The sequence below is a fragment of the Protopterus annectens genome, chromosome 7.part1 (genome assembly GCF_019279795.1).
Source record: "Protopterus annectens isolate FY-2018-M chromosome 7.part1, PAN1.0, whole genome shotgun sequence".
NCBI lineage: Eukaryota > Metazoa > Chordata > Ceratodontiformes > Protopteridae > Protopterus > Protopterus annectens.
This window is the reverse complement of record NC_056740.1, coordinates 464,611,790-464,620,692: the sequence shown is the minus strand read 5'-3', so window position 1 is coordinate 464,620,692 and position 8,903 is coordinate 464,611,790.

The window sequence follows — 8,903 nt, the reverse complement described above, 5'->3', positions numbered from 1 at the left end:
TAAACAATCTACCCCTGTTTATTTTGCATGTTTACATGCCAGTGCATGTACCCTTACAGATCATTTACACAACTTCAGTACAGAATGCTAGAAATAGGATTTCACAATACTCTGCTCTATAGATACACTGTCTTGTATTGTGTTTGGACCATATACTTAATAATCATAACTCTCAACTGTCCAGATTTTTACAGAATGTCAAGATTCTTGCCTTATATTATCTTTTGGTGTGTTCCTTATGAAATTTGTGGTTTTCTGCCATATCACTGGGATGATCTCAGGACCGAAGTGATGCAATAATTACATACATTTGAGTTTCAGACTTCAAATCCTTCTGAAAATGTATCTTAACATAAACCTCTGGTTATTCTAGCACATTTCTAAAGAGCAAATATGTCAAGTCTGTCTCTATTTCTGGGTCATTGTCCCCCTATTATGTTGGCCTTTGTCCAGATGTCTTGCACTAAGAGATTGAAAGCTATCTGTTAAGTCCTAGTGATTATTGTGGCATCTTGTGCAAAACCACAGACCTTCAATGCTCTGACTTGAACAGAATTGCTAACTGTATATACTTTACATAGTTTCCTGGCTAGAAACACTGTCGCCAGCCACAAAACCTTACTTAATTTATGTTTAAACGATATGCACCACATGAATATGCAAGGAACACTGCTGCTCATTGCTTATCACCCTGCACGCATGAAAACTCCATGTAGACATTGTGCAAAGTCTTCACAGAGTTTACTGAATCCCACAGCAAGACTTTTGACTGCATTCACAACACGCACTTTCATGAAAGATGACTTAGCTAGGCAAGTAGGTATTAAAGTTAGAGTTTGGATATACATTACAGTTGCAGGTTTGAATCTCATAACTTGCAGTCTATGTTCAAAGATGTGAAAGCCTGTGTGTAACCTTGCAAAATGTGTATGGTGATTATTTGATGTTCTTCAGAAATAAATGTGAGTGCAGTTCTCTGATCTGAGAAATGTGTTTGTGGAATACATCAGTCATAGCTGCTCTTTAATGTGTATGGTGATTATTTGATGTTGTTCATAAATAAATGTGAGTGCAGTTCTCTGATCTGAGACATGTGTTTGAGGAGTACATCATTCATAGTTGCTCTTTTCTTTTTTTTCAAGTGAGGAAGACCAGATCTGAGGGAGAGAGGCATACCTCTCTGCCTCTTAGAGCAAGAAAGCTGGAGAAAGCCATCAAAAATGGGGAGACAAAGGCCCAAAAATAGGGACACTTTTTAAATATTGCTCTTACGATCTTAGAAAATTGATAGAATAACAAGTTTGCATTAGCATGAAATTTCTGAAGGATATAAAGTCTGAAACTCAAATGTTTTTCATTATTTTCTGACTTAAACTCTCAATAATTTGCCAATGATTTGCCAGAAAACCACAATTTTATGAGAACTAGACCAAATATTTAAGGCAAAAATCTGGACAGTCTGTGAAAATCTGTACAGTTAGAGGTATGGGAGAGGTATGCTGATTACTTTTTTTTTTGTTAAGTAAAATGCATCTGATCCTTGTTACAGGCCCATATTTTTACATTACCTTGTATATTGCTTAGAATGTATGAGTAGCCATCATGCATCAGTAAAGTAAGTGAAATAATCACACTACAGCTATGCTTAAAACCCTGATTTCAATTTGATACATCATTTAGCATTAAACCATTGTTTCTGCAGACAGTAATGCACAACCAAAATGACAGGCAGGTTATATATCTGTCACTCATATTGTCAGTAGCTGCTTTGCATACAAGTCAGCTGCTTTGATTTCTGCTTATAATACTTATAGTGGTACACTTGTACGTGTTTCCCTGTAAATTATCTGATGTGCCCTTCAGAACAATACTGATATTACATCTGCTTTTTGTTAAAATCTTTTTATAATCTAGGTTTACTGACACCTGTGCAGGTAGACATTTCTTTGCAGCAGTTCATAACCAGCAAGCAGCATCAGAATACAGAACATTACTAATTGTAGGTATGTAATGCACACATTTGCACAAATACAATACTGTTAGTGCAACATATATTACATTCTGATATGTCACAGGCTGTGGTGACTAACATACAAAATATTTGTTCCTGTTGTCTTTATTATATTATGTGTTCAGCCAGTTATCCTGCTGCCTGGCTCAGATGTTTGTCATATGGCTCGCCTAGTTTCCACAATATTGCCATCTCACTCTGTCATCTTTTTAACAATGACACTTGGCTATTCAAATGAATCATTACATACAGACACCGCAATTTATAGATTCCTAGATTCATAGATTTTTACTATGCTAATGATCTGATGGGGTCTCTCTAAGCATATCCAAGTTGTCCTGAAGGAATAACGATGCCCTGTATCCAAATAGGACATTGAGGGCCAGGCATTTATAAGGTACCTCTGTCCATAATGAAAATGGGTGACAGGCCCAGTGTAAATTTCTGGTTCCCTACCCAGTCATCTAGGTTGTACTTAAATTGGGTAATAGACAAAATCAGCTTCACATAGATTGGAAGCCTGTTCATAGGAGATGCAGTCTGTGGGACACATATCTGTCTCTCCAGCATGTTCTGTTTAAGTCACAGACAAAATACTGGTCCTTAGACCTTGTATTTCTGGTACTGTTTGACTTATGAATATGCAGGAGATTCATAACTGTGGAGTTTGTGGATGCCTTGTAAGCCAAGCATAGATCACCTTCAGTAATCTATAGCAGACTGAGTAGAGGGAAAGGTCTTTAAGGCACTTGACATAAGGTAGATGTGTTACTCCTTGTGTTCCTTTTGTGCTGAAACTTTGAGGTAGTTGCAGTTTATGCATTTTCCTGGTCAGGTACATACTGAAGGGACCACTGCACTTTATGATTGTTGTGGTAAGACCAGACTACACTGGCATAATGACCTCTTTGGACATTGCTGTCATGATCTTATTTATAAGTTGTGCAATACAAAAGGATTTCCTCACCACTGTGGCCATGTACTAGTCGAAGGTAAGGCTACTGTCATACATGCATAGACAGATCCATGACCACTGTGTTGACCCTTGGGGGCATATTATTAACATGGTAATTAGCAGGGATGACTGACTTTCCAAAGTATATGATTATGCATTTGTTAGCATTGATTTTAAGTCCATGACTTTGGCACCATTTGCCTTTGGCACCATTTGTTACTCAGAGATAGGGCTTCTTGAAGAATCCTTGTGTTTGCATGGGAGTCAATGATAACCCCCAACCTGCAATCATCTACAAATTTAGTCAGACATAAGTCTTCACTGTTTGCTTCCACTTCAGAGGAACAGATACCAAAAAAACAGTGGACCAAGTAGTGAGCCATAGGGGCCTCTGCTAGTGACTGGGCTCTTGGTGGAGATGGCCTCACCTATTTTGACCTCCTGAGTACTATCAGTGAGTCTTTTGGCTATCCAATGGGTGATTTTATTTTTTATTTATTTATTTATTTATTTTACATTTGTTTAGCGGGAAAGTCTGACTGGGCATACGATCCTTTTTCAGTGGAGGTTTAGGGTGAAAAGCTCCATTGTTAGTAAACTATTTTGTTAGCAGAAAGAAAATTGTATAAACAATAAAGAAAAAAATAGTAACAGACATTCATAACGGTAAAAAGACTAAATAAATAAATTGGTCAAGTGGGAGACCAGACCAATAATCTTGTGTAACAATGCATCTAGAAGACAGTTCTTACAGTAGTAGCAGGTAGTGACATTGTATACAATAAGAGTGCAATTATGATACTTAGTCTTATATACAGGTAGCATAGCAAACTGAAGACGTAAAATCTGATAGATATTTACAGTGAGAAAGAAAAATAAAACAGCATAAGGTAGTCATATGGCTTAAATTCAATGCTCATTACATATGCAATTAAAATTTTAAAATCAGCTAGTTCCATGGTTTGAGCTACCCACGCCCAGTACATGTACAAGTCCAGGAATTGGTGAGGTGGGCTTTAATGTGATGATTGAAGTTTTTTTAAGCTAGTTATAATTCTAATTTCAAGTGGTAAGGCATTCCATAGTTTAGCAATGTAGTAGGAGTATAGAGAGTCACCTGAGCTATTATTACTCCTGGTTACTTCAATTAGAGCTTTATTAGTGGATCTTAGTGATCGGGTACTTATATGGGGATTGAAGAGGCCTTGTAGAGCTGGTGTTTTATCGGGTTTATAGTAAATTTAGTGGGCAGTAGAGAGTTGCGTGAGAATAAGTTGGTAGGGTAGTTCTAACCAAGATAGTTGTCTTAGGGCCATACAATGATGCATTCTAGGAGGACAGCTAGTGGAAAATTTAGCTATCTTATTATAGCAGGCATCTAGCTTGCTTAGGTCTGATTTGGAGAGGTTGGTAAGGATGGCTGAGGCGTATAGTAAAGTTGACAGAAGATGAGTTCTAGCTGTGGTTATTCTATGGTTTGTAGTGATTAAAAGGTTTATACTTATATTAGTGAGTTTATTTATAATGCCCAAGTAGGGTATGTATCAAAAGACTTGCCCAGGTTGAGGTAAGATGTGTGCACAGCCTGGCCCTCATCTTTTTCTTTGATGACCCTCTCAATAAGATCCATCAGGTTTCATTGGCATGACCTTCCTTTTAACAAAGTTAAACTGTGATGGGGTCATTGTTGGCAGGTTACCTATGTCCTCATTTGTCATGTGCATGATGATTCTTTCTATAGCCTTACATATGAGGCTGGTCAGTCTTATGGACCTATAGTTACCCTGACTGATCTTTGGACCTCCTTTTTACAGAGGAATGACTGTAATAATCTTCGGTTCTTTTGGCACAAAACCTAATTGTAGACACCAGTTGAAAAGTGATTCAAGTGGACCAGAAATATCATGTTTGATAATAAGCATCCCAAGATGTTATTAGGGTCCCTCAATGCAGTGTATTTGACCTTGGAAAGTGCCTTGAAGATGTGTTCCCTAGTAATGGTTGCAGGGATTGTAGTATACGGTATTTCCTTTGGTAGGGATTGGGTGGAAAAACTTCAGCTGAACCTCAGATTTGAATTTCCACATGAATATAACTGCTCAGGAGTACATGCAAGGGGACAAAAGAGAATAATGACTTACTACCCTGCACTCAAATGAGCAGCTTACAGAGGCAGACAACATTATTAAACAGTACAGGTCACAATAATAATGTTATTTTGATGTTTACAAGTTTTTTTTTTTTTGTCAAAGTTCAATTATGTTAATGTGGCATAAGGCAGTGCAGAGCATGCTTCCATTCAAATGTCAGGATATGTTATATGTGCTAGTTTTGCATATGCCAGTATGCAAATGTTCAGCTGATGTCATGATTCCCACTGGTAGGCTGTGTTATGCATGCCATTGCACAGCCTTGATTGAACTGCTCACACTGGTGATGGAGGCAGTCTCCCTGACATGTTCTGTTATTGTTCATGTCCATGACACGAGATAAAGTGACATAGGAAAGGTGTTGTGTGCATTATGAGTCATTTACTAGTAGCAATTCTATTGATTATAATTCCGATACTTGTTAATATTTGCACCATCTGAAACTGAACTGTGTTTTAAATAAGACTGATGTGTGCTAGTATATCTTCAGTCTCATATTTGTATTTGCAGAAGTCACTAGTGGATAGCATGTTAATTATGTTATATTAAATCCACATCAGTTTCATATTAAAGTGAGCTATGATCTTCATGAGAATGTGCTGCATGCTAGAAATTTGCTTTTCATTTCTGTCATGTTTTGCAATTTATCTTATTTTTTTTTACTCAAAAAAGTTTTTATTGATTTTTCATTAAGATACATCATGTAACTTATTAAGTAATGTCTAATAATTATAACAAGATAACTGACTATGTAGAATATTTACATTGGCCTGAAGATTAATTACAAAATTATCCAAACTAATCAAGATGATGTCATATAAAAGAAAAATAATATTTTCCATTCTTCTTTTTTCCTTTACAATTATGAAGAGTCTGAGTTCAAATTTAATGTTTCAGTAATAGATAATATTTTCTTCCTTGGATTGTTGCACCATATCTTGGGTGTAATTCTTAGTTTCATTACTTTAGTTTCCATCAGCGCAGTTTCCTTCAGTAGTGCTAAAAATTCTTTGAAAGATGGTTCAGTATTAGGTTTCTATTTCCTAGAAATACATTTCCTACCATTTGCTAGTATATTCCAAAGTAAGTATAAATTGTTATTATTCAATTCCAGATTCTCATTGACATTCAGTAATATTAAAGACTTGGATAACACAAATGTATCTGAAAATATAGCGTTTAGGAAGTTGCTAATATCTTCCCAGAACTTTTTAACTTTGATATAATCATGAAATATGTGTATCCAATCTGCTTTACACATTTGTAAACATCTCCAACATATGACATTATTAGAAGAATTACATTTGGCTAATGTATTAGGTGTATAGAATTATCTATGCAGAAGTTTCCATGTGTAGATTCTTCAGAATTGCATATTGGATATTAATTGAATTGAATATAATATTTTAGTTTTATTTCCCATGGATACATTTATTGAATGTCCTTTAGTAATAACGTTCCAAAACTTCTGATTAATTTTAACTTTATACTTTATTAAAATTGTATATAATTTTGAAGTTATGTTTTCCCAATTTTGATTATTATAAATTATTTAATTCAGATATTTTATAACTTTAGGTCTATCTTTAAAGGAAGAATTATTGGTTATTCTGCATAGATTTTGTGAGTATAATAGTACACTTTAAAGTATGAGCCAATCTGATGTAGAGAGGTATGTTTTTTATTATATGAGAGGTCATATGTTTTTATTATATGTTGACTGTCTACAACTTTTTGATTATTAATACATTGTTGGCAACAAGTAAAGTTTTTGCTTCCTATGTAGTGAAGATCATTCTATATATCTTGTTATTGAAGTTTTTTGTAACACTAAAAGGATATAACAATTCCATCCAAAGTTTTATTTCTGTTAGAATTTACAAATTTTTAAATGAATGAAACATGTCATTTATGGGTTTTTAATTTAGTAGGTCTTGTTAGATTATATTGGAAACTGACACATAAGATATGCCATGGTTTATTCTTCTTTCCCTCTCCTTTCACTTCTCTCCTTTTTCCTTCTTCCTTCCCTCTCCTTTCACTTCTTTCCCTTCCTTCTTCCGTCCCTTTCCTTTCACTTCTCTGCCTTCCTTTTTTATTCCCTCTACTTTCACTTCTCTCACTTCCTTCTTCCTTCCCTCTCCTTTCATTTCTCTCCCTTCCTTCTTCCTTCATTCTCCTTTCACTTCTCTTTCTTCATTCTTCCATCCCTTTCCTTTCACGTCTCTGCCTTCCTTCTTCCTTCCCTCTACATTCACTTCTCTCTCTTTCTTCTTTCTTACCTTTCATTTCACTTCTATCCCTTCCTACTTCCTTTATTCTCCTTTCACTTCCCTCCCTTCCTTATTCTGACACTCTCCTTTCACTTCTGTCGCTTCCTTCTTTCTTCCCTCCCCTTCCATTTCCTCTCCATTTTCCTTCTTCCATCCCTCTCCTTTCACTTCTCTCCCTTCCTTCTTCCTCCCCTGTACTTTCAATTCTCTCCCTTCCTTCTTCCTCCCCTGTCATTTCACTTCTCTCCCTTCCTTCTTCCTTCCCTCTCCTTTCACTTCTCTCCCTTCCTTCTTCTGTCCCTCTCCTTTCACTTCTCACCCTTCCATCTTCCTTCCTCTCCTTTCACTTCTCTCCCTTCCTTCTTCCTTCCCTTTCTTTCACTTCCCTCACTTCTGTCTTCTTCATTCTCCTTTAACTTCTCTCCCTTCCTTCTTCCTTCATTCTCCTTTCACTTCTCTCCCTTCATTCTTCTGTCCCTCTCCTTTCACTTCACTCCCTTCCTTTTTCCTTCCCTCTACTTTCACTTTTATCACTTCCTTCTTCCTTCAGTAACCTTTCACTTCTCTCCCCTTCCTTCTTTTGTCTGTCTCCTTTCACTTCGCTCCCTTCCTACTTTCTTCCCTTCCTTTTCCTCTCCTTTTCCTTCTTCCTTCCCTCTCCTTTCACTTCTCTGCCTTCCTTCTTCTTTCCCTCTCCTTTCACTTCTCCCCTTCCTTCTTTCCTCCATCTCCTTTCACTTCTCTCCCTTCCTTTTTCCTTCCCTCTCCTTTCACTTCTCTCCCATCCTTCTTCCGTCCCTCTCCTTTCACTACTCTCTCTTCCTTTTTCCTTCCCTCTACTTTCACTCCTCTCACATCCTTCCACCTTCATTCTCCTTTCACTTCTCTCCCTTCCTTCTTCCATCCCTCTCCTTTCACTTCTCTCCCTTCCTTCTTCCATCCCTCTCCTTTCACTTCTCTCCCTTCCTTCTTCCATCCCTCTCCTTTCACTTCTCTCCCTTCCTTCTTCCATCCCTCTCCTTTCACTTCTCTCCCTTCCTTCTTCCATCCCTCTCCTTTCACTTCTCTCCCTTTCTTCTTCCTTCCCTCTCCTTTCACTTCTCTCACTTTCTTCTTCAATCATTCTCCTTTCACTTCTCTCCCCTCCTTCTTCCTTCATTCTCCTTTCACTTGTCTCCCTTCCTTCTTCAGTCCCTCTCCTTTCACTTCTCTCCCTTCCTTCTTCCTTCCCTCTCATTTCAATTCTTTCCCTTCCTACCTTCTTCCCTCCCCTTCCTTTTCCTCTCCTTTTTCCTTCTTCTGTCCCTCTCCTTTCACTTTTATCTCTTCCTTCTTCCTTCCCTCTCCTTTCACTTCCCTCCCTTCCTTCTTCCTTCCCTCTCATTTCTCTTCTCTCCCTTCCTTCTTCCATCCATATCCTTTCTCTTCTCTCTCTGTTCCTTTTTCCTTCCCTCTACTTTCACTTCTCTCACTTCCTTCTTTCTTCATTCTCTTTTCACTTCTCTTCCTTCCTT